The sequence below is a fragment of the Lissotriton vulgaris genome, chromosome 5 (genome assembly GCF_964263255.1).
Source record: "Lissotriton vulgaris chromosome 5, aLisVul1.2, whole genome shotgun sequence".
NCBI classification, from domain to species: domain Eukaryota; kingdom Metazoa; phylum Chordata; class Amphibia; order Caudata; family Salamandridae; genus Lissotriton; species Lissotriton vulgaris.
In genome coordinates, this window is record NC_141693.1 from 1,613,591,880 (window position 1) to 1,613,614,716 (window position 22,837).

Here is a 22,837-nt window from a genome sequence, read left to right on the forward strand (position 1 = left end):
TGACTTCCTTGGAATGCAAAGGATGAACACTATAATGTTCATATATTTCTTCACTATTAGACACCTCTACTTTCTCAATTTGGCCAGCACACAAAACGCTATCCTCTTCATCACTTACTTCCTCTTCTGCAACATATACATTCTTATAGTACTTATTATTTTTCTTCAAATACAAAGTTGCATTTTTCACTTTCCTAACATCCACTAAATCTTGCCATATTTTCTTATTCTTTGTCGGAACCCCTTTAACCAAGATAACCAGAGGTTCCTCTTCCACTTTCTCAACTCCAATTGTGTTAATGTTTTTGTTCAAATCTAGAGGCAAATAAACAACTCTTCCCTTTAATCCTCTCTGTAAATCTGTTGGAGGCAACTTCCCTGTCTTTGGCTCCATTCTTACAATAGCCTGAAAGGGATGGATACTTTGAATCAAAATAGATTCATAAGTATTTAAATCCTTCAATTCTGAAGGAATCTCAACCAATTCCAGATTATTATGAACTGCCCTAGCAGGCATCTGGTTTTGATTTAATTTATTACAACAATAAGTACACACACGTTGGTCCACTCCCAAATCAAAACAATTTTCTACCATCAAGTATGTGGCAAAATCCTTCCATTCACTATTATTTTCTCTTTCAGTTTTTGCATATAAATCCGCTAACTTAGTCTGATTCTTATAATAAGTGCGTCGACAACATACACAAGTGAAATTAGGCCTCTCACTTGATTTCATCTGAAACGTGGCAATTTCCTTCTGAAAATTATCTGAACTAGAAACCTGTATATTATCTTCAACATAACCCTCTACTTCTGGGTCAATTTGAACATTCTCATCTCTACTACCAAAGTAACAAAACTCAATTTCTTCACAAATATTCTTCACATCTATTTCAGAACCATGCAAAAGAGCAGCACATAATTGTTTAAGCATAATTGCTGGACTCTTAGCATAATACAACATTCTCACTAATTTTCTCACTTTATTATGATGCACTGCTAGCATCCTGAAATGATGAAAAACACTCTGGCATACTCTCCTGGAAAGACAAGCCAGTGAATGACCACGCAAACCTGTCATTTGTCTCACTCTGCAAGGATCTAAATCTTGCAACAACTTTATTTTCTGCTTCAAACTTTTCTTATTAAATGTCCGTATAAAATCACAAAGCAAATTGATGGAAACCTGTCGCACACTGCAAATAGAACTACACTTCCAAATGTACACAGGACCCTTAGGACGTCTTCCTAAAACCTCATCACTTAGCGCCTCTTCTGTCTCTGTTGTCACAAGTTGTTCTTTTTCAACTGGACAACCATCCTTCACTTCATAAGCTCGACCACTGGTGTCAACTGCAAACACCAAATCATTATCCTGAAAATAACTCTCCTCATTAAAAAATGCCTCACAACTTGAACTATGCATCCATTCTCCGGAAAAAACTTCACAAAAGTTAGTACGATTTACTACTCTCTTCCATCTACTTTTTGTTTTGAAATCAGAAATTACCTTGCTTAGTTTCCTAATTCTATTGATTACCAAAATAAACAACTTTCGCTTAATTTCAAAAGCATGATCAATAATTTTCTCTACATTTTTCTTCTTCTTATAAAATGCCGCTTTCTGTTGGCCTTTTTTTAAAATATTTTTCAATAAATTAACTATTATCCTGTTACGGAACATTCGATTTCGAATGTCCCTAAACTGTTGTTTCCTTCTACTATCATGCACAGAGTTATCTCTTCCTCTACCAGTAACATTTTTGATGGGTCTCTCCTTTCCATTTAAATTGCTTTTCTTTTTGTGGACTGAAACATTTTTTGGAGAAATACTTTTTTTACTACAAATATTTCTTAAGAATGATTTCGTGCTCTTACCCGGACCTTTCTTGGTGTTTTGACAAGTATTTGGGGAAGAGGACTGCTGCAATAAAACATCATCCTGCTGTCTTTGACGTTTTCTAGCCTTTCTAATTCTATTTTTTGTAGGCATTTTCCAAACTATGAAAGAATCTGCAGTTGAATCTGTGGAAAAATATAATAAAAAATGTTATTAACCACTATTACCAAACAGTAAATGAATAACAGTCATCTAAAACTTAATGCCCTACTAATTATTTAACATAGCAAATCTTTTGCACCAGCACTGCATCACAAAAATGACACTCAATGGTACAAAACAGGCATAGAACAATCATAAATCACTCCCTAATATTTTAAATGATTAATTCAGGATGACGATAAGATGTGGCCTATCTAAAGGTTTGTTTAGGCCCAGATCTTTGGACTGGGGTGAATGTGTGTCATTGATCCACATTCGGTCCATCACCTGTTTTGTTTATTTGAAGTGAGACATGGTTGCAGATAAGATTTTCACTGAAAAAAACCAAGGAGAAAATACATGTGAAGGCCTACCAATGAAGTAAGTCATTATTTGAAAACCATTACATTTCTGGATATGTACTGCTAGTGCTTCATAAGTTGTTTTGGGTCATATTTATAAGGCATTTGAGTGTCTATTATGCTATTTTACGTTCTTCATGGTGCAAATTTCTTGTAAATACGCTCCCACCTGCGGTTGGCAAATTTAGATTTTGATTATGGGAGTTACATAGGCATGTTAATAATTTCCCAAAAATGGTGTATGACCCCAAACAACCTATGAAGCTCTAGTAGTACATATTCAGAAATTTAATGGATTTCAAAATTCGTTTTTAAACACAGCATATAAATCAATTGTATACCTGCATTCAAGAGGAAATGACTGAAAATGTCCTTGAGACACATGAAAGCGTTTTCTGGAATGCCCTAGCACCATTTTTTGGACATTATTAACATGGCTATGTAACTCCCATAATCAAAATCTAAATTTGCCAAGCGCAGGTGGGAGCGTATTTACAAGACACTTGCCCCATGAGGAATGCTTGCCATTTAAAAAGGAAAAATAACATCAAAGACACTCAAATGCCTTATAAATATGACCCAAAACAACCTATGAAGCTCTAGCAGTACATATCCAGAAATGTAATTGATTTCAAAAATGGTTTTTAAAAACAACATATCTGTTTCAGCTTACATAAGAGACCATGGAATGGGCTTCATATACAACAATAACTTGTGTTACTGCATGCCAGAATGGTACACCGAATATGCAATTACAATTTCTCAAAATAACAAAATCTATTTCTATATCACTACAGACAAAGCCACAGTTTAAAAGCACAGCTTTCTTCATCATTTTCTCCTTAGCAAGATTTATCGCAAATGCGATAAAAAACGGCCGCAATGCATGAATATCGCTGAAAAGTCAGCGATATTCATGCATTATCCAGCAAATGCCCTTAGCCATGTTATCCACCTCCCATTGGATAACATGGCTAAGAACTGCTCGCAAATGCGAAAAAATACGGCCGCAATGCATGAATATCGCTGAAAAGTCAGCGATATTAATGCATTTTCCAGCAAATGCTCTTAGCCATGTTATCCACTTCCCATTAAATAACATGGCTAAGAACTGCTCAGGGTCCCATGAGGAACGCTTTCCATTTAAAACGGTAAACATAACATCAAAGACACTAAAATGCCTTCTAAATATGACCCCAAACAACCTATGAAGCTCTAACAGTACATATCCAGAAATTTAATTGATTTCAAAATTCGTTTTTAAACACAGCATATAAATCAATTGTATACCTGCATTCATGAAGAAATGACTGAAAATGTCCTTGAGACACATGAAAGTGTTTTCTGGAATGCCCTGGCACCATTTTTGGGACACAATTAACATGGCTAGGTAACTCCCATAATCAAAATCTAAATTTGCCAAGCGCAAGTGGGAGCGTATTTACAAGACACTTGCCCCATGAGGAACGCTTTCCATTTAAAAAGGTAAACATAACATCAAAGACCCTAAAATGCCTTCTAAATATGACCCCAAACAACCTATGAAGCTCTAACAGTACATATCCAGAAATGTAATTGATTTCAAAATTCGTTTTTAAACACAGCATATAAATCAATTGTATACCTTTATTCAAGAGGAAAGGACTGAAAATGTCCTAGAGACACAGGAAAGCGTTTTCTTGAATGCCCTACCACCATTGTTTGGACATTATTAACATGGCTATGTAACTCCCATAATCAAAATCTAAATTTGCAAAGCACAAGTGGGAGCGTATTTACAAGACACTTGCCCCATGAGGAACACTTTTCATTTTAAAAGGAAAACATAACATCAAAGACACTCAAATGCCTTATTAATATGGCCCAAAACAACCTATGAAGCTCTAGCAGTACATATCCAGAAATGTAATTGATTTCTAAAATCATTTTTAAAAACAACATATCTGTTTCAGCTTACATAACAGACCATGGAATGGGCTCCATGTACCACAATAACTTGTGTTACTGCATGCCAGAATGCTACACCGAATATGCAATTACAATTTCTCAAAGAAACTAATTCTATTTGTATATCACTAGAGACAAAACCACATTTTAAAAACACAGCTTTCTTCATCATTTTCTCCTTAAATCATACTATTCTCTATCTAAATTAAATAAATCTTTTCTCACCTTAGCAAATATTTTTTGAGTTTTGAAAACAGTCTCAGAAATACACCAAATTGTCTTCAGCAGAAGAAAAAGGATGCACGCCAGAGGCTGCAGCTATTGAAAGCACAGAAATACAGATATTCATTTCACATATCTCTCATATTAGCCAATCATAACTCTTCCCTCACTTTTTTCAAATCAAAACCCTTCCCCCCTCTGCCCTCTCTGCCTTTTTTCCATAGCAACCACCTCCTGGAAGACCTCTCATGTTTGCAAATTCACACAACAATGTTTCAATTGAACTCTGAACTCTCAGTGCCCCTGCGTATCCAGTGCAATCTTTCATTAAATGTTTCTTCCTTGACCATTCAAATTACATCTTTCAAAGAACACATCCATGCACCCTAACTTTCTGTTTTCAGAAATGGAAATGCACCAATCACTGCTAATGATTCATTAGCATTGGAAATCCACAGTTTTTTTTCTTTACAAACTCCTACTGTTTCAACTGCCCTTTCATTACCAAACTTCATCTGACTGCAGAACAACCTTCTCCCACCATGTTTAAGGTCTGGATTGTTGGACATAGTTACATCCACTGGGCTCAAAGGTATGCTGAGAACAGAAATTTACCTAGCCTCAATTTACAGGATGTGGAAATTAAGTGGTTGGGCCAAAGAGGATTAAAATGTCACCAATTGATACCATTGGTGAAAACCTTTATGCATTTGCCAAAACCTGACCTGTTAATAGTGCACTGTGGAGGTAATGATTTGGGCACTTTGACAGGGGTAGGTCTGGAAATGCTTTTAAAGGACACCTTTGAGCAATTAATGGCACTTTTTCCTCAAACTGCCTTGGTATATTCCAATATATGCCAAAGACAGAAATGGAGGTGGTCCAACCAATTTTCTCCACAAATTGAGAAAGCGAGGAAGCATGTAAACAAATCTGTTTCAGCTTTCATGAGAGACCATGGAATGGGCTCTCTGTACAACAATAACTTGCGTTACTACATGCAAGATATCTACAGAGGAGATGGAGTTCACTTCTCAGATGAGGGCAACAGAATTTTCATTCTGAATTGAAGACTGTGCATTGGTACCTACTTATAAGTACCTAAATGTACCATAAACCCAAAAGCTCTTCTCAGAGCTACCCTTCATCTGATCACACACTTTTATTATTTTTTTTCTAACTTTTTTCTGTAATTTTCAACAAACTACGCTCAAAGAGCGCTATCCGGTACGCGAACTGGAAGCTAACCGCGCAAAATTTCAAAAAAAAAGTTTTTTCTTCGCACATATAGTCCTCCTCAGCCACCCTCAGAAAACGTAGGGGGGCAAAATACTTGTACCATGCCCCCTTCTACCCATTCAGAACATTATTTACCCTCCATTTTATACCTTGATTCGACCGAAACACAAAATGGTGGACTCCCGTTACGCTCCTAGTTCGCGGACCGGACCGCTTTCCGGGAAGCGGTCCAAAAAAAAGGTGGGAAAGTAATTTACAGAAAAACGACTAGAGACACTCTCACCAAATATAAATTAGCTCATACTACATAACAATCCCTTTCATTCTCACAAATTTGATTGAAATTTCATTTAGCCATTTAGCCTGTAGACCTCTCCAAGTACTGTGAGGTAAATTACTTCACAAAACACATCTGAACTGTTGGAATTGACAATCAATGAAAATGTTACTTTCATTTTCTACTTTTATTACCTGACATTTGATTGGTTATATACTTGAATATATATAAAGGAAGAGAAGAAAACACAGCCATTTTGACTACTACTTCTTGTTGTACATCACATTTCAATAGCTTCCAAAAACTTCAACTTCTTTGTGAAGGTAAGTTATAATTTTTAAAAATGAAATATATTGTGCACTATAACTTAATATAGTAGAATTTTTCTGCTAGATATACACTATCCCTCTGTAGTAGTAATGTATTTAGATAGACTTCTCTGTTATAGTTATGAATGGAGTTAGGCTTGTCTTGGTTAAATCACATACACTTTTTTATAGTCCTATTTCCACTCTGATACTATACACTGCCAAAAGATAAATTCACTGATAAAAACTGCCTATCTAAAATTAATCCCAACAGTGCCCTATCTCTACTAATATATATTTTTTTAATCCAAATTTCAGGCAAAATGGAAGGCGAAAACCAAGTTTCTTTTGAAATGGACCTGCAAGAGAGCAGCCAGGAATTGATTGAACAAATTGACATGGAATTTATGGATGAAAGCTTGGATAATGAACTGCTGCAATGTGTCCAAGCAGTAGATGCCCTCCTTGCAAATGAGGACATTTTACAACCTCACAGATTGCAAACAATATTTCAAGAAAATAATGACATTTCAGACACTGAAATGTTAGAAAGTTTAATAAATTATGAAAAACAATCAAAATAAAAAAAAACTTTAAAAATAAAGAAAACAAAAAAAAACAACAAAAACAACAAACAATTAACATACAGTCTTTGAAAAGTGTATCATTCTATTATCCTTATAGTACGCTGCCCAGAACGCTTTCCGGTTCGCGTACTAGGCGCTCATCGCTGGGCCCTTTTAAAACCTCCACATAAAACCTAGGGGGTCAACGAGGATCTACTATGCCCCCTTATGGTAATTTCCCCCTTTGTTTTGGCCTCCTCTTGTCTCTCGATCCTACCGAGAGACAAGATGGCGGCCGCTCCGGACTGTTTAGAATGTTGACAGACACCGGAGAACCAATCAGCTTCGCATCGCAAAGTTCCGATACGCGATAAGTACGCGAACCGGATCGCTGCCCGGAGCGCTGTTACAGATATATATCTTACTTTGAACGTTAATTTCTCAAAATCCACTGAAGCACATATATTGAGACCTAGCAAAGGCACATCGGGCTAACAGTCCCTACAATTTTGCCAAGTTTCGTGTAAATCCATTCAGCCGTTCGAGCTAAAAGTGAGTCCAACCGCCCTATAGAAATTAACATGGGAAAAACGTGTTTTGGGACCCCCCTTTTATCTCAGCCCCCCCTTGCCGAACACCCCCCAAATTTTCAGGAGCTGCTCAGAAACATAATGTGCCATTTTCCTGAAAATTTCAGCCAATTCCGTCCACAAACGCCAAAGTTATTAGACATAGAATTTTCAGAAATCCCAGAGGGAAAAAATCCTAACTATATATACCTACTGGCGACCGCCAGTAGGTAATATATATATATATGTATATATATATATATATATATATATATATATATATATATATATATATATATATATATATATATATTGACTCAAAAAACTATAAGTTGTAGGGGTGTTATAGTTAGCTGGACAATTCGCTCATACAAAGCCATTGAAAGTGCTCCTATATAGTTAGTTGTACTAACTATATTTTGCGCACCCGCAATCCACTGCTGATGATGTCATATATTACATGATTCATGACATGGTCAGTGACATCACTGATGACATCTCAAATGACATCACTGATGACATCATCCAGTGAATGTGGTTTGCGTCGTTATTTAAATATGCATTATATATATAGCAATTTGTATTGAAGAATGATTGGATATATAAAAATAAATATTTGAAAGGAGGATTTAGTAGCAGTGTAATTGACTGTTTACTTGACCAATTTATAGTGTCTCACTAAATATAGTGGATAGTGAATAAACTGTGTGAATATCTGTATCACTTTGTCAGTTGTTGTGTAAACAGGTTCTCCAGTTGGTTACTAGCTATGTGAAAGTCTATATTAGTTATTGATTAGTTAACTGAGTATTTGTATGGGAGAGTGAATGTGTGTGGTTCGGTGGTGGGTGTGTGACTGCCCAAAGATGTGTGAATAGTTGATTCAGTAGATATATGAAGTTAAAACTACATGTTCTATCAGTTGTTTGGGTGAGCGAATATCTTTATGGGTGTGGTGATGAGCAAATATATTTCTCAATGGTACATGTCCAACAAGCTAGAAAAATAAAAGGCAGTGTATGTGTCAGTTGTTGTATATAAATAAGTATACATAAGACTCAATGATTGTGTGAGTGACTGTATGGATAACTTTATACTTGTAATAATGATTGTATAATTCACTGAGTATGACTTACTATCTAAATGAATAGATGAAGTTGTGTTTGTATAAGTGTGTAGCTAAGTAAATATGTAAGTATCATCCATTGTTTGCATAAGTGAGTAGGATGACTTCATATGTGAATAGGATGTGTGCTGGTGTGTAATGTCGATTTAGGTGTATTAGTATTTTTGATAGTGTTCTATGGTTCATTGACAGCATGTATGAGTGAATCTACAGGTAAGTGATTAGATGTGTGTATACATCTATGAATCACTGAGTGGGTTGTATTGCTGTAACAATGGATTCAAATATCATACTCTGTATTTTACAAAGAGCGATGAAAGAGTTTACTAGTGTATGAAAAGGTGTATGTGATTGGTACGTGGATGATGTCATCTGTGATGTCATCAGTGATGTCATTTGAGATGTCATCAGTGATGCCACTGACCTTGTCATGAACGATGTAATATGTGACATCATCAGCAGTGGATTGCAGGTGCGCAAAATATAGTTAGTACAACTAACTATATAGGAGCAATTCCAATGGTTTTGTATGAGTGAATTGTCCAGCTAACTATAACACCCCTAAAACTTATAGTTTTTTGAGTGAATTTTAAAGATTTTTAAAATGCTAATTCCTAACTATATAAGGCCTGAAACCTATGGTTTTTTCAATGAATTTCAAAGGTTTTTTAAATGCTAATTCCTAACTATATAAGGCCTGAAACCTATGTTTTTTTTAGTGAATTTCAAAGGTTTTTTTAATGCTAATTCCTAACTATATAAGACCTGAAAGCCCACCAGGAATCTCCGGTATGCGCCAGGGGACTGCATTGCAGAGAGGTGTAATGAAGCCACGCCCCTTTTTACACCTCTCTGCAATGCAGCCCTCGTGCATGTTTGAAGAGGGGGAACTAATTCCCCTTGCATACTGGGGGCCAACTAGTCCACCTGGAACCTCCAGTAAGCGCCAGGGGGCTGCATTGCAAAGGTGTAATGAGGCATTGCCCCTTGTTACACCTCTCTGCAATGCAGCCTCCTGCCGCGTTTGCAGAGGGGGAACTAATTCCCCTTGCATACTGGGGTCCCTGGGGGCCAACTAGCCCACCAGAAGCCTCCAGTATGCGCCAGGGGGCTGCATTGCAGAGAGGTGTAATGAGGCAACACCCTTTTTTACACCTCTCTGCAACGCAGCCCCGTGCATGTTTGAAGAGGGGGAACTAATTCCACTTGCATACTAGGGGTCCCTGGGGGCCAACTAGCCCACCTGGAACCTCAAGTATGCGCCAGGGGGCTGCATTGCACAGAGGTGTAATGAGGCTTTGCCCCTTTTTACACCTCTCTGCAACGCAGGCCACTGGCGCGTTTGCAGAGGGGGGACTAATTCCCCTTGCATACTGGGGGTCCCTGGGTCATATCTGCCCAAACACCGATATTCCGAACGATTGAAAATGACTTTTCTTGAGAAACCTTTGGATTTGGATTATCATGTCCTATACTTTGGAATTTTTGAAAGACTTACTTTGAGGATGCTATAAATTATTCAAGTCTGCCCGAATTGTGTGGGTAAAATTGATATCTAATCACTTTGAATAAGAATGTACTTACAACTTGTCTAACATTTGGAAGAAATATCTAGTTATATGACAACAGGATACCAACATAACTTGAAGGAAATAAGAACGCCCTGAAGAAGTTCTGTTGTACAGAAAGAAACGCATCGGCTGGCTGTGGTACATAAACTTAAGGAAAATAAAAGCATTTGAATATACACCAAGATTCAGCACTTCAATAAAGACTCTAAGTGATATGATTTGATTGGACTAGTTGTGCAAGTGGTGCTGTGCCAAACCTTGGAATATTCTCCACTACTCTCTACTACTCACTCTCTACTACTCCACTACTCTCGAATACTCACTCTCGAATACTCATTCTCTACTACTCTACTACTCTCTACTACTCTCTCTCTACCACTCACTCCCTACTACTCACTATCCACTACTCCCTACTACTCACTCTCTACTACTCACTCTTTACTACTCTTTACTACTCACTCTCTACTGCTCTCTACTACTCACTCTACTACTTACTCTCTACTACTCTCTACTACTCACTCTCTACTACTCACTCTCTACTACCCTCTACTACTCACTCTACTATTCACTCTACTACTCTCTACTACTCACTCTCTGCTACTCTCTCTACTGCTCTCTACTACTCTCTACTACTCACTCTCTACTCTCTATTACTCACTCTGTACTCTCTACCTCTCTACCTCTCTTACTAGTAGTCTTTACCTCTTTACCGCTACCTCTCTACCTCTACCTCTCTACCTCTACACCTCTACCTCTCTACCTCTCTCTACACGCACACATATACACATATATTATATATATGCATATATATGCATATGCATTTATATATATGTATGTGTATGTATATATATATTACCTACTGGCGTTCGCCAGTAGGTATATATAGTTAGAATTTTTTCCCTATGGGACTTTTGAAAATTCTATGTCTAATAACTTTGGCGTTTGTGGATGGAATCGGCTGAAATTTTCAGGAAAATGGCACATTTTGTTTCTGAGCAGCTCCTGAAAATTTGGTGGGGTTTCGTCAAGGGGGGGCTGAGAAAAAAGGGGGGTCCCAAAACGCGTTTTTTGCATTGAGTTTTCCATAGGGCGGTTGGACTCACTTTTAGCTCGAACGGCTGAATGGATTTGCACGAAACTTGGCAAAATTGTAGGGACTGTTAGCCCGATGTGCCTTTGCTAGGTCTCAATATATGTGCTCCAGTAGTTTTTGAGAAATTAACGTTCAAACCAAGATATATATCTGTAACAGCGCTCTGGGCAGCGATCCGGTCCGCTTACTTTTCGCTTATCGGAACTTTGCGCGCAGAAAGCTGATTGGCTCTCCGGTGTCTGTCAACATTCTAAACAGTCCGGAGCGGACGCCATCTTGTCTCTCGGTAGGATCGAGAGAGAAGAAGAGGTGGAAAACGAAGGGGGAATTTAATGAAAGGGGGCAAGGTATCCCCCTCTTGACCTCCTAGGAATGTTGTTGGGGTTATTAAAGGGTCCCGTGGGGAAAATAAAAAAAAAATGATTTTTCACGGTAGAAGCGCGGCCGCGAACTGGTAGCGAAACGGGAATTCGCCATTTTGTGCTTCGTAAATTAAATTACTAGTTATAAGTGGGTACGGGAGACGTATCCTAATCCCCTATGTTTCCTGAGGGTGGGTGAGGAGGCTGATATATGTTGATACATCTCTTCCAGCGGCTGTGCGTGAGCTTTTTTTTTTTTTTTGCTGCGTGACAGTCCGGAGCGGCCGCCATCTTGTCTCTCGGTAGGATCGAGAGAGAAGAAAAGGTGAAAAACTAAGGGGGAATTTAATGAAAGGGGGCAAGGTATCCCCCTCTTGACCCCCTAGGAATGTTGTTGGGGTTATTAAAGGGTCCCGTGGGGAAAATAAAAAAAAAATGATTTTTCACGGTAGAAGCGCTTCACGGGCCGCGAACTGGGCCGCAAACTGGTAGCGAAACGGGAATTCGCCATTTTGTGCTTCGTTAATTAAAGTACTAGGTATAAGGGGGTGCGGGAGACATATCCTAATCCCCTATGTTTCCTGAGGGTGGCTGAGGAGGCTGATATATGTTGATATATCTCTTCCAGCGGCTGCGCCATCTTGCCTTTTTTCGAATGCCACAATTTTGTCGTGCACGGCAGCCATTTTAGATGCCAGGCTGGTCCCAGGCTATCACCTACCCCTGCGGATGTAGTTTATGGCCCCAGCTGTAGAGAATTCAGACATGCCAATTCTCCTGATTCAGGCGTGTGAGTACTGATTTCAGTGCTAGTCTCCCGCCTCCCGATTTCTGCAAGCAAAAACCCGGGGGCATATTACTAACAACTAGCGATAATTTTTGTCTATAACTTGTTTAGAGACAAAAATTATCGCCGCACATCGGCGATTTTTATCGCAGATAAACCTTGCTATTATCGCAGAAAAGTCAGCGATATTCATGTATTATCGACCTAATGCTCTTAGCCATGTTATCCACCTCCCATTGGATAACATGGCTAAGAACTGCTCAGGGCAGGTGTTAGCTTTTGGAGATATTCGCGCTTAGTGCGAATATCTCCAAAAGTTGGTAATAGAAGGTAGCGATGTTAGGGACTGTTTCCAGTCGCTAACATCTTGGCACGCCACTTTGCATGTCATTAGTGATAAGTATCACTGACATGCAAAGCCGGGCCCAAGATGGTCGCTATCTCCTTTTAGGTGTCACTAACTGGTGTTAGCGACAGCTTGATAATAGGGAAATAATTTTATCTCCGCTTTCATGGTTTTTAAAGCCAAAAAAGCGGAGATAAACCCCCTTGATAATATGCCCCACGATTCCTTGGGGGTTTCAGCTGATAGGGCTTGGTATTGTGTTACATGGTAATTTTTCCATGAAACGTCAGAGGGTCGATGTAGGGGTTCTAGAAGAGGTGATAAACCATTTAAGCCTCATGAACAAGCGCATGGTCTTTTAAAGATTTCTGAAGTACTCGGGGCGGCGGTGTGTGTGTGCCCTCTTTCAGGAGCGGGCGGGGGGGCACTGCCAGCAACTTGCCAGGTCAGGTAGTGTTCAACACGTGCATCACCCTTTCTCTGCCTGCTATTGCGCTCCATGCTTCGGAAAGGTAAGAAAAAGAACGTGCATTTGAGTTTGAAATGTCCGATCCTGCAGCAGCACACTTCCAAAGCCCACACATGACAATAACCCGATTCAAGGCCCCATTCACCCGTTTTTCAAAAAATAGATAACACTCCAACAAAGTAAGGTTATAAAACTTTATTAACTTTTAACGATAATGAACAGAACAAAAACTAAAAACATTTAAACATTTATTAACACAAAAAGCAACAATGGTTAGAAGCTGTCTTTTGTGCGAATAGTCCCAAGGCAGCACAACGTGCAGAGTTCTGGACGGCACCCAGGTGATGTCGCCTGGGTGCCGCACTGGTTTAGGGATCCTACAATGCTGCTCCGAAAATTGGCGTGGGGCGTCCCGGGTGGGGCGGGGGGAGGCCTCGTCAGTAGCGGTCTGTTGTGCGAATAGTCCCAAGGCAGCACAACGTGCAGAGTTCTGGACGGCACCCAGGTGATGTCGCCTGGGTGCCGCACTGGTTTAGGGATCCTACAATGCAGCACAGAAAAACAGCGTGGGGCGTCCCGGGTGGTGCGGGGGGAGGCCTCGTCAGTAGCGGTCTGTGTCCAGTGTCACATGGCTGACACAACATGTACGACAGGCACCCAGGTGATGTCCAGTAAACTGCCGCACTGGTTTTGGTATCCTACAATGCTGCTCCGAAAATTGGCGTGCGGCGGCCCGGGGGGGGGGGGGGGGGGGAGGCGGCGTGAACGGGCCTCCCCAGGTGGCGGCCATTCAGCTGTTTACCGCCCGCTCTTGCGACTACAGCGTCTCGCTCACCATGTAGTTGAGTTGTTCCCACTCTTGCGGTGCAGCGATAGGCGGCTGCCACATGACTCTTAAAATGGCGGACGGCTCTTCGGTTTTGGGCCTGGTCCACTGAAATGGCCCTGGGACACCTTGGAAGTCGGATGCTTGCCTGCTAGGGCTTGGGCTCCATTCTCGAAAAGCGTCCCCTCAGCCGTGAAGATTGTATAAAAGTCTTGGGGGCTCCCGACTCCCGCAGGCTTTCGGTGGGGAGCGGCTGCCATGATTGCTCGCGGAATGACCACGACGGAGCCACGAGATGGTGGTGCTCTCATGCTGACGCCAGCTTCAGTCTGAATGATCCAGAAACAAGGTGGGGCTTTCATCGTTTGGGAAAAAAAAATGTTCTAAACCAATGAAAAGTGTTATTTTTAGGTCATATGACCAAGCCTTCCATCTTTAGGAAACCAAAAGTAAAATGAACCAATGAAAAGTTTTATAAACAAGTCACATGACCTGTTATGCGACATAGGGCTACAAAAAGCGTAGAAAATCCGTTGGCACGTGAGGCGGCGTCAGTAGCGGACCGATGTGCGAATAGGCCGAAGGCAGCACAACGCGCCGAGATCCGGATGGCACCGAGGTGGTGTCCAGCAAATTGCCGCACTGGTGTGGCCATCCTACAATGCTGCGCCGAAAGACGGCGTGTCCAGCTGAATTGCGGTCACTGTTGCGGTACAGTGACTCGAACGCGCCGAGATCCGGATGGCGCCGAGGTGGTGTCCAGCAAATTGCCGTACTGGTGTGGCCATCCTACAATGCTGCGCCGAAAGACGGCGTGTTCAGCTGAGTTCCGGTCACTCTTCCGGCACAGTGACTCGAACGCGCTGAGATCCGGATGGCACCGAGGTGGTGTCCAGCAAGTGGCTGCACTGGTGTGGCCATCCTACAATGCTGCGCCGGAAGTCGGCGTGGGGTGCCCCGTTGGCTTATGAGGTGATGTCAGTAGTGGACTGATGTGTGAATAGGTCGGAACCAGCACAAGGCGCCAAGATCCGAATGGCAAGTCCTGGATGTTGAGTGCCTCAGTTGAGATTTCTGAGCAGTGCTTGTAGAACTGTCTGAAGCTTATTTGCACCTGCTGCAGCTTCACTAGGTCCGGCGGAACTTGTTGCTTTTTCCTTTCTGCTTCTTTTCCTACAATGCGTTTCTTCTGAAGACACGACCAGGTCCCTGAATGTGTGCAGGGGGACGCTATTGAATGAATGAACGCGCCGAGATCTGGATGGCACCGAGGTGGTATCCATCAAATTGCCGCACTGGTGTGTCCATCCTACAATGCTGCGCCGAAAGTCGGCGTGGGGTGCCCCGTTGGTTTATGAGGTGATGTCAGTAGCGGACCGATGTGTGAATAGGTCGGAACCAGCACAAGGCGCCCTGCACTGTTGAGCCTTTTTCAATGTCTGTTTTTTGTTCTTTCCCTTCCATCAAAAACAAAACAAAAATACAAGGCGCCAAGATCCGAATGGCAAGTCCTGGATGTTGAGTGCCTCAGTTGAGAGTTCTGAGCAGTGCTTGTAAGACTGTCTGAAGCTTATTTGCACCTGCTGCAGCTTCACTAGGTCCGGCGGAACTTTTTTCCTTTTCCTTTCTGCTTCTTTTCCTACAATGCGTTTCATCTGAAGACACGACCAGGTCCCTGAATGTGTGCAGGGGGACGCTATTGATTGAATGAAAATGGCGGCTTGACACAAAGCTGACTCAAGCGTTACTGTTGGTGCTATACAGACAAAAATTGGTTTTCAGTTTGTACATTCTTCAGGTTTTTTTTTCCATCCAAGTCTGATTGAGAGTTTGTAGAAAAATGGCTTCAGATTTTCCACATACTACTCTTCAACATTCTTCCTAAATGTAACAATGTGAAACTCACTAGGAGAACGGCTGTTTCTGTTTCCTTTCAAAATGCTGCCACCAATATTTTCTGAATGGAAGACATCATCTTGTAACATAAAGGGCCGAAAGGGGTTCTGGTCTGGCCGATGGTTGGTGGAGACATTTTGACTATATCTTGGACCTGCCCGGCCTCGCCCAAAATGGCGCCGGTATAAATGGGACTCGTAACTCTTTGCCCGCAAATGTATATCTAGAAAATGTTATTGTAAGTGGCCCTGTCGTATTTTAATTACAAAATGTACGTCCACCGATACCGCAACTGTTAGACACCTTTGTTCTTGTCACCTAATGGCCCGCTCGTTACGTTCTTCTACAGTGTAAATGTCTCCTCATCATATACGATTTGAGTTTGCTCCGTGGCCGGCCCACGTGGTTATAGGCCCGTATTTGTATACTGACATTTTCACAATAAAGGTTTTTAAAACAAAACACGGTAGTAGTATTTTCATTTGTAAAGTTTTTACTTTTAGTGACTGTTTTCGAATCAGTAAAAGGCAAGTGAAATAAAGCAGTCCAATTACATGACGGATAAAAGGTATAATATGTAGGAACGCAGTAAAGATAAATGGTCAAGGGCAGTTGTGTTTTTCATGTCTGCAACATAAAGTGATCGATAAGAATCTGATAATCAGGCGTATCGGCGACTAAGACAGCAGGCCGAATCTCTTTTACTCAACGGCTCCGTCATGGAAGGAAGAAACGCCCTTTTTCTCGAAAAAGGAATATATTTTACTTGCCAGACAGTTGTAAATTTTCCGGGAAAGTACATTAGCCTGGAATATTATAACATATGTTTGAAAAAAAAATATTGTTCGAAAATAATAAAAAGCGTAATTTTTAGGTCATATGACCAAGCTTTTCATCATTAAATTAACAAAAGTAAAATGAACCAATGAAAAGTTTTATTAACAAGTCACATGACCTGTTATGCTTACGTTACGCGCTGCGCGCCGCGCCTCGGATCACTTCCGGGTGCGCTAACGCGGCGTGTCATAAAACGCATTACGCGACAACGTAGGTCAAGAATATAGTCTAAATGTCTCCACCAACCAGCGTTCAGAACACAACCCCTTTCAGCAGTCCAAAAAGTTCTGTTAAATGACAACAGAGGGGACAGGCAACAAGAACCATCAGTCAAAGAGGGGAGGGCAAGTTCTTCTCTTCCGGGTCATGTTGGGGCGCTACCGGAACTGATCGAATTGGTAGTCTACAGTGTTTCTGGATGTTTCAGACTAAAGCTGGCGTCAGCATGAGACCACTACCATCTCGTAGCTCCGTCGTGGCCATTCCACGAGCAATCATGGCAGCCGCTCCCCACCAGAAGCCTGCGGGAGTCGGAGGCCCCCAAGACTTTTGTAGAATCTTCACGGCTGAGGGGACGCTTTTCGAGAATGGGATCCAAGCCCTAGCAGACAAGCGTCCGAGTTCCAAGGTGTCCCAGGGCCATTTTAGTGGACCAGGCCCAAAACCGAAGAGCCGGCCGCCATTTTGAGAGTCCTGTGGCAGCCGCCTATCGCTGCACCGCTAGAGCGGGCGCATCTCAACTACATGGTGAGCGAGACGCTGTAGTCGCAAGAGCGGGCGGAAAACAGCTGAATGGCGGAAGAGGCACAGTGTAGCAAAAGCGGGCGGAATGGCAACTAAAACGATAAAGGGGCGCCTCACTACAGCTTGTCTTCAGGTCAAACGGATTGTGGGACAAGGTCCAGAATTGAAGAGTCATCAAAAGGCAAAAAGTACCGCCGGACCCCGGGAGCCGGCCGCCTATGTCGGGGGCGATCTCAGGCTACACCAGTGCTATAAGACTTGGGGAGGGTGTCGGAGCCAAGCGTCTTCTCCGAGTCCATGGCCATCACAGCGCCCCTCAGGGGCCTCCGTCAAGCTGTTTAGGAAGGTAACATATCATATTGTTTTCTAATGCAGTCAGGTCCACAAACGACACTCACTTACTTTGAGAATAGTGAAGCTGCAGTAGGAGGAAATAAGCTTCAGACAGTGTTACAAGCGCTGCTCAGAACTCTTAACTATGGCACCCAACATCCAGAACTTATGCTATTTGAGAATGGTAGTGACATCGAAGCATCTCGGGGACCAAAACCATTAACGTACTTTCACGTATGAAAATCTTACTTGGGGAGGGGGCAGGAGCGAAGCGCCCCCTCCCAGTCAGCGCCACCACACCGTATGTTGAAAATCTGAAGCCATCGTTCTACAAAGTCAACCAAACTTGGATTGAAAAATCTAGAAAAATGTACAAACTGAAAACCAGTTTTGGTCTGCATAGCATCAGTAACAACGCTTGAGTCAGCTTTGTGTCAAGCCGCCATTTTGATTCAACAAAGCACAGGCATTGAAAAAGGCTGAAATTCAGAACTCTAAACTATGGCACCCAACATCCAGGAGCTTGCTATCCGGATCTTGGAGCCTTGTGCTGTTTTCGATCTATTCACACATCGGTCCACTACTGACATCATCTTATAAACCAACGTTATGTAAATAGTTTTTTAATAAAATGTTTTACCCTATTTCTTTGCTGGTGTGTTGTCTATATTTTTAATATTTGCATAGGGTTTGTCATTATTTTGTGCGGGATGGGTGATGGAGCCGAGCTGTCTTGCAGCCCTCATGGTGTGGAGCTCAGTTCATCTCACTATTTTCGTATTTCTCAAGAAGGGTTGTTCCTAATATTTCTATTTTAGCGAGGTCAAAAAGAGATCCAATTAGTGGCCTACTGATTTTGCTCGATTACTTTTATTTTTTTACACGATTTTTCACTATCTGCAAAGACTAAACAGAGTATTGCGACTTTGTGCTTGTTTGTAAATAGAGAATGATCCAAAGAGAACCAATTCTAAAACAGTAAATGCTTGGACAACAATCAATCAAATGGAGAGACAAGGAGGTACGACGGATTACAACGGGGGTAAAGGCCTGCGTTAACTACCCTTCTGTATCTGCAAAGAGAGAGTACTAACAAAGGCAAAAGAGGGGAGGGGGGGGGGGGCAGCGTTCAAAGCACATCAGCGTGCATAAATACGAAAATGTTTTTATCTATCACGTACTTGACATTTTAAAGCTTTTCATATTTGCTATTAAAAAACCAATGAAATTCACAGAAAAAACCATAGGTTATAGTGGATATATAGTTAGGAATTTGCATTTACAAAACCTTGAAAATTCAATGAAAAAACCATAGGTTATAGGCCATATATAGTTAGGAATTAGCATTTACAAAACCTTATTTTACTCGCATAAAACCATTGAAATTCCATATATAGTTAGCTAACTATAAGCGCTAACTATATATCGCGTACCCGCAATCCACTGCTGATGATGTCACATATTACATCATTCATGACATGGTCAGTGACATCACTGATGACATCACTGATGACATCTCAAATGACATCACTGATGACAACTCAAATGATATCAATGATGACATCTCAAATGACATCACTGATGACAACTCAAATGACATCACTGATGACATCTCATTTGTCATCACTGATCACATCACTCATGTGATAATACAATGAACCTCTTCAGACTCTAATATAACCTTACATACACTCAGTATAAACAGACACTCACAGACTGTCACTCATCCATGGACTTACTCACACACCTAGTCAGTCATGCAAAGAATCAATCACACCTCCATTTCCTCAACTATACAGTTATACACATCTTACTTATTCAAACATATAATAACACATATTTACTCTCTTATATAATCCCTGATACAAGCTCACAGTGATCGATACAGCCACTCACACATTCACTGGCTCTTATGTTCAGTTATTTATATATCTCAACTCTCACATGTATTGTGTTTTACATACGTACTTACTTGCACATGTAGCAATGAGAAATCCATTCACTCACCAACACACCCATGCACAGTCAACCGCTCATATAGCTGTTTCCACATGCACTCTTGAACTCATACTCCTAGTGAATCAACTGCTTACACATCTATGCACAGAGTCACGCACCTCCCAGCCACCCACACACACACTCAGCCTCCCATTCAAATATTTGGGCAACCAATCAATAACCCATATGGCTACTCTTATAGCTACTGATCAACACATGCAGCAGCTTACACAACAACAAACATACTGATGCACGAATTAAGACAGTTTAGTCACTAACCCATGTACTCAGTGAGACACATTTAATCACTCACTCATACAGTCAGTCATGCACCTACTAAATTCTTCATCCAGACACTTATACATCCACTCATTCTTCAATATGTGAAACATATTTTAACTTTACAGAAACATACAGTCACTGGATGTTGTAATCAGTGATGTCATCAGTGATGTCACTGACCATGTCATGAATGATGTAATATGTGACATCATCAGCAGTGGATTGCGGGTGCGCGATATATAGTTAGCGCTTATAGTTAGCTAACTATATATGGAATTTCAATGGTTTTATGCGAGTAAAATAAGGTTTTGTAAATGCTAATTCCTAACTATATATGGCCTATAACCTATGGTTTTTTCATTGAATTTTCAAGGTTTTGTAAATGCAAATTCCTAACTATATATCCACTATAACCTATGGTTTTTTCTGTGAATATATATATATATATACATACATATATAAACATATATAATCTGATATCTATATAAATACAAATATAAATGCATTCATGCATATGCATATATGCATACATATGCATGTTATTTACATGAAAGTTTGAAAAGCACTAATAAAAGCAAAGCTAAAAAGCCACCTCATTACAAACAGAATTGCTTTAACTTAAACGAGGGCAAGATCTATTGCATTTTCAATGCTTGTTTACTTTGGTTCCATCAAGAAGGCATTCAGACGTGTCACACATTTGCCATAAATTCTGAATGTTAGCACTCTAGCTGCTCATTAGATCACTGTAGTAAAGCTACTGCTCACTAGGGAAGTCTGCTGCTGGTATTCAAGGTGCATGTTTCAGTCTGCATGTCAGAATTGTTTTAATGAAATAGAAGAGGATTTGAGAAGTCACTCAAAATGTGCCCTAATTTTTCTTTCTGAAGCACTAATCATACTTTCTATGGCAAAATGAACCCCCTTATTTTGTTCCTTTTTAAATTAAATGTTTTCAGACTTACCACTTCATTCCAATCAAGATGGCTTCTGGTGTGCCATACATTTGTCATAAGTAAGACTGTTAGCACTCTAGTTGTTCTTTAGAACACTCTGGGACATTCTGTCATTGCGCTATACTTGGGCTACATCTGGGTGATATTCGGGCTACATTTGGGCTCCTTTGTCTCTGGTGGCCATCTTGGGAGACTGCATGTCAGAATTTTTTAATGAAATAGAAGAGGATTTGAGAAGTCACTCAAAATGTGCCCTAATTTTTCTTTCTGCAGCACTAATCATACTTTCTATGACAAAATATACCCCCTCATTTTGTTCCTTTTTGAATTGAATGTTTTAAGAGTTACCACTTTATTCCAATCAAGAGGGCTTCAGGTGTGCCATACCTTTTAATAAGTAGGACTGTTAGCACACTAGTTGTTCTTTAGAACACTCTAGGAGGCTGCGTTAGAAGATAAAGGAATCAACTGACAGTCTCTGTCCTTGTTGGATGTACATGTTTTACTGAGAATGTCAGACTTCATTCTCACATGACTGAGAAAGATAATGTGAATTTACAGAAAATATGCTTTCAGTTTAGCTTATAGATCCCCTTCCCAACCACTGTGGGAAAAGCATTAGATAAAAGTTTTCTTTCAAACATGATTCATAATATCCCAGCAGAAGGTTTTTTCACATGGTAAAATCACCTTAGAACACACCACAATTCCTAAAATGAGTATGGAACCATCAACAAATGATTCATAATGTAACTAAAGTCTTAAAACCTTCTATTAACTGGAATGCTTTTTAATGAGGTGCTATCATGCACGCGTACCCCGCGATTTAAAAAAAAATGTTTTTGGGCCTGGGGGGTCCTTGTGTGACCCCCTGAGCAGGCCTAGGGGATCAGGGTGCTTCTACCCTGCTCTCTTTGCGTGTTTTGCACCTTTGTTTTTCTGCTTTCCTGTTCCTCAGTCTACCGAGGCACAAGATGGCTGCCAAAACTTTCTGGTTTGGAGTGTTGACAGACATTGGCAGCCAATCAGCATGCAGCTCGTGCTCGGAATGGTACAGAGTACAGTAAGCTTACAGTAAGCTTACAGTAAGCTGCGATAGATATATATATTTTTTCTCTTTTGATTTTCTCAGGAACTACTCAAGGGATTTACACCATTTAAACATAAGGCACTTCTGCGTACCAGTCCCTACAATTTTGCCAAGTTTGGTGTAATTCCGTTCAGCGGTTCGGGCTGTAGCCATGTCTAAACGTCCTATGAAAATAACATGGGGAAAACACGTTTGGGACCCCCCTTTTTTCTCAGCCCCTGCTTGACAAATCCCCCCAAAACTTTCAGGAAAGGAGCAGAACTGAGCTGCCAAAATTTTGGAAAATTGCACGCAAATTCCGCAATCGACGCCAAAGTTATTCCAAATAGAATGTTGCAGATTTCCTATGGAAACTAGGTCCTAACTATATATACCTACTGCCAGTAGGTATATATAGTTAGGATTTTTTCCCTATGGGATTTTTGAAAATTCTATGCCTAATAACTTTGGCGTTTGTGGACGGAATTGGCTGAAATTTTCAGGAAAATGGCACATTTTGTTTCTGAGCAGCTCCTGGAAATTTGGGGGGGTCGTCAAGGGGGGGCCGAGAAAAAAGGGGGGTCCCAAAACGCGTTTTTCCCATGTTAATT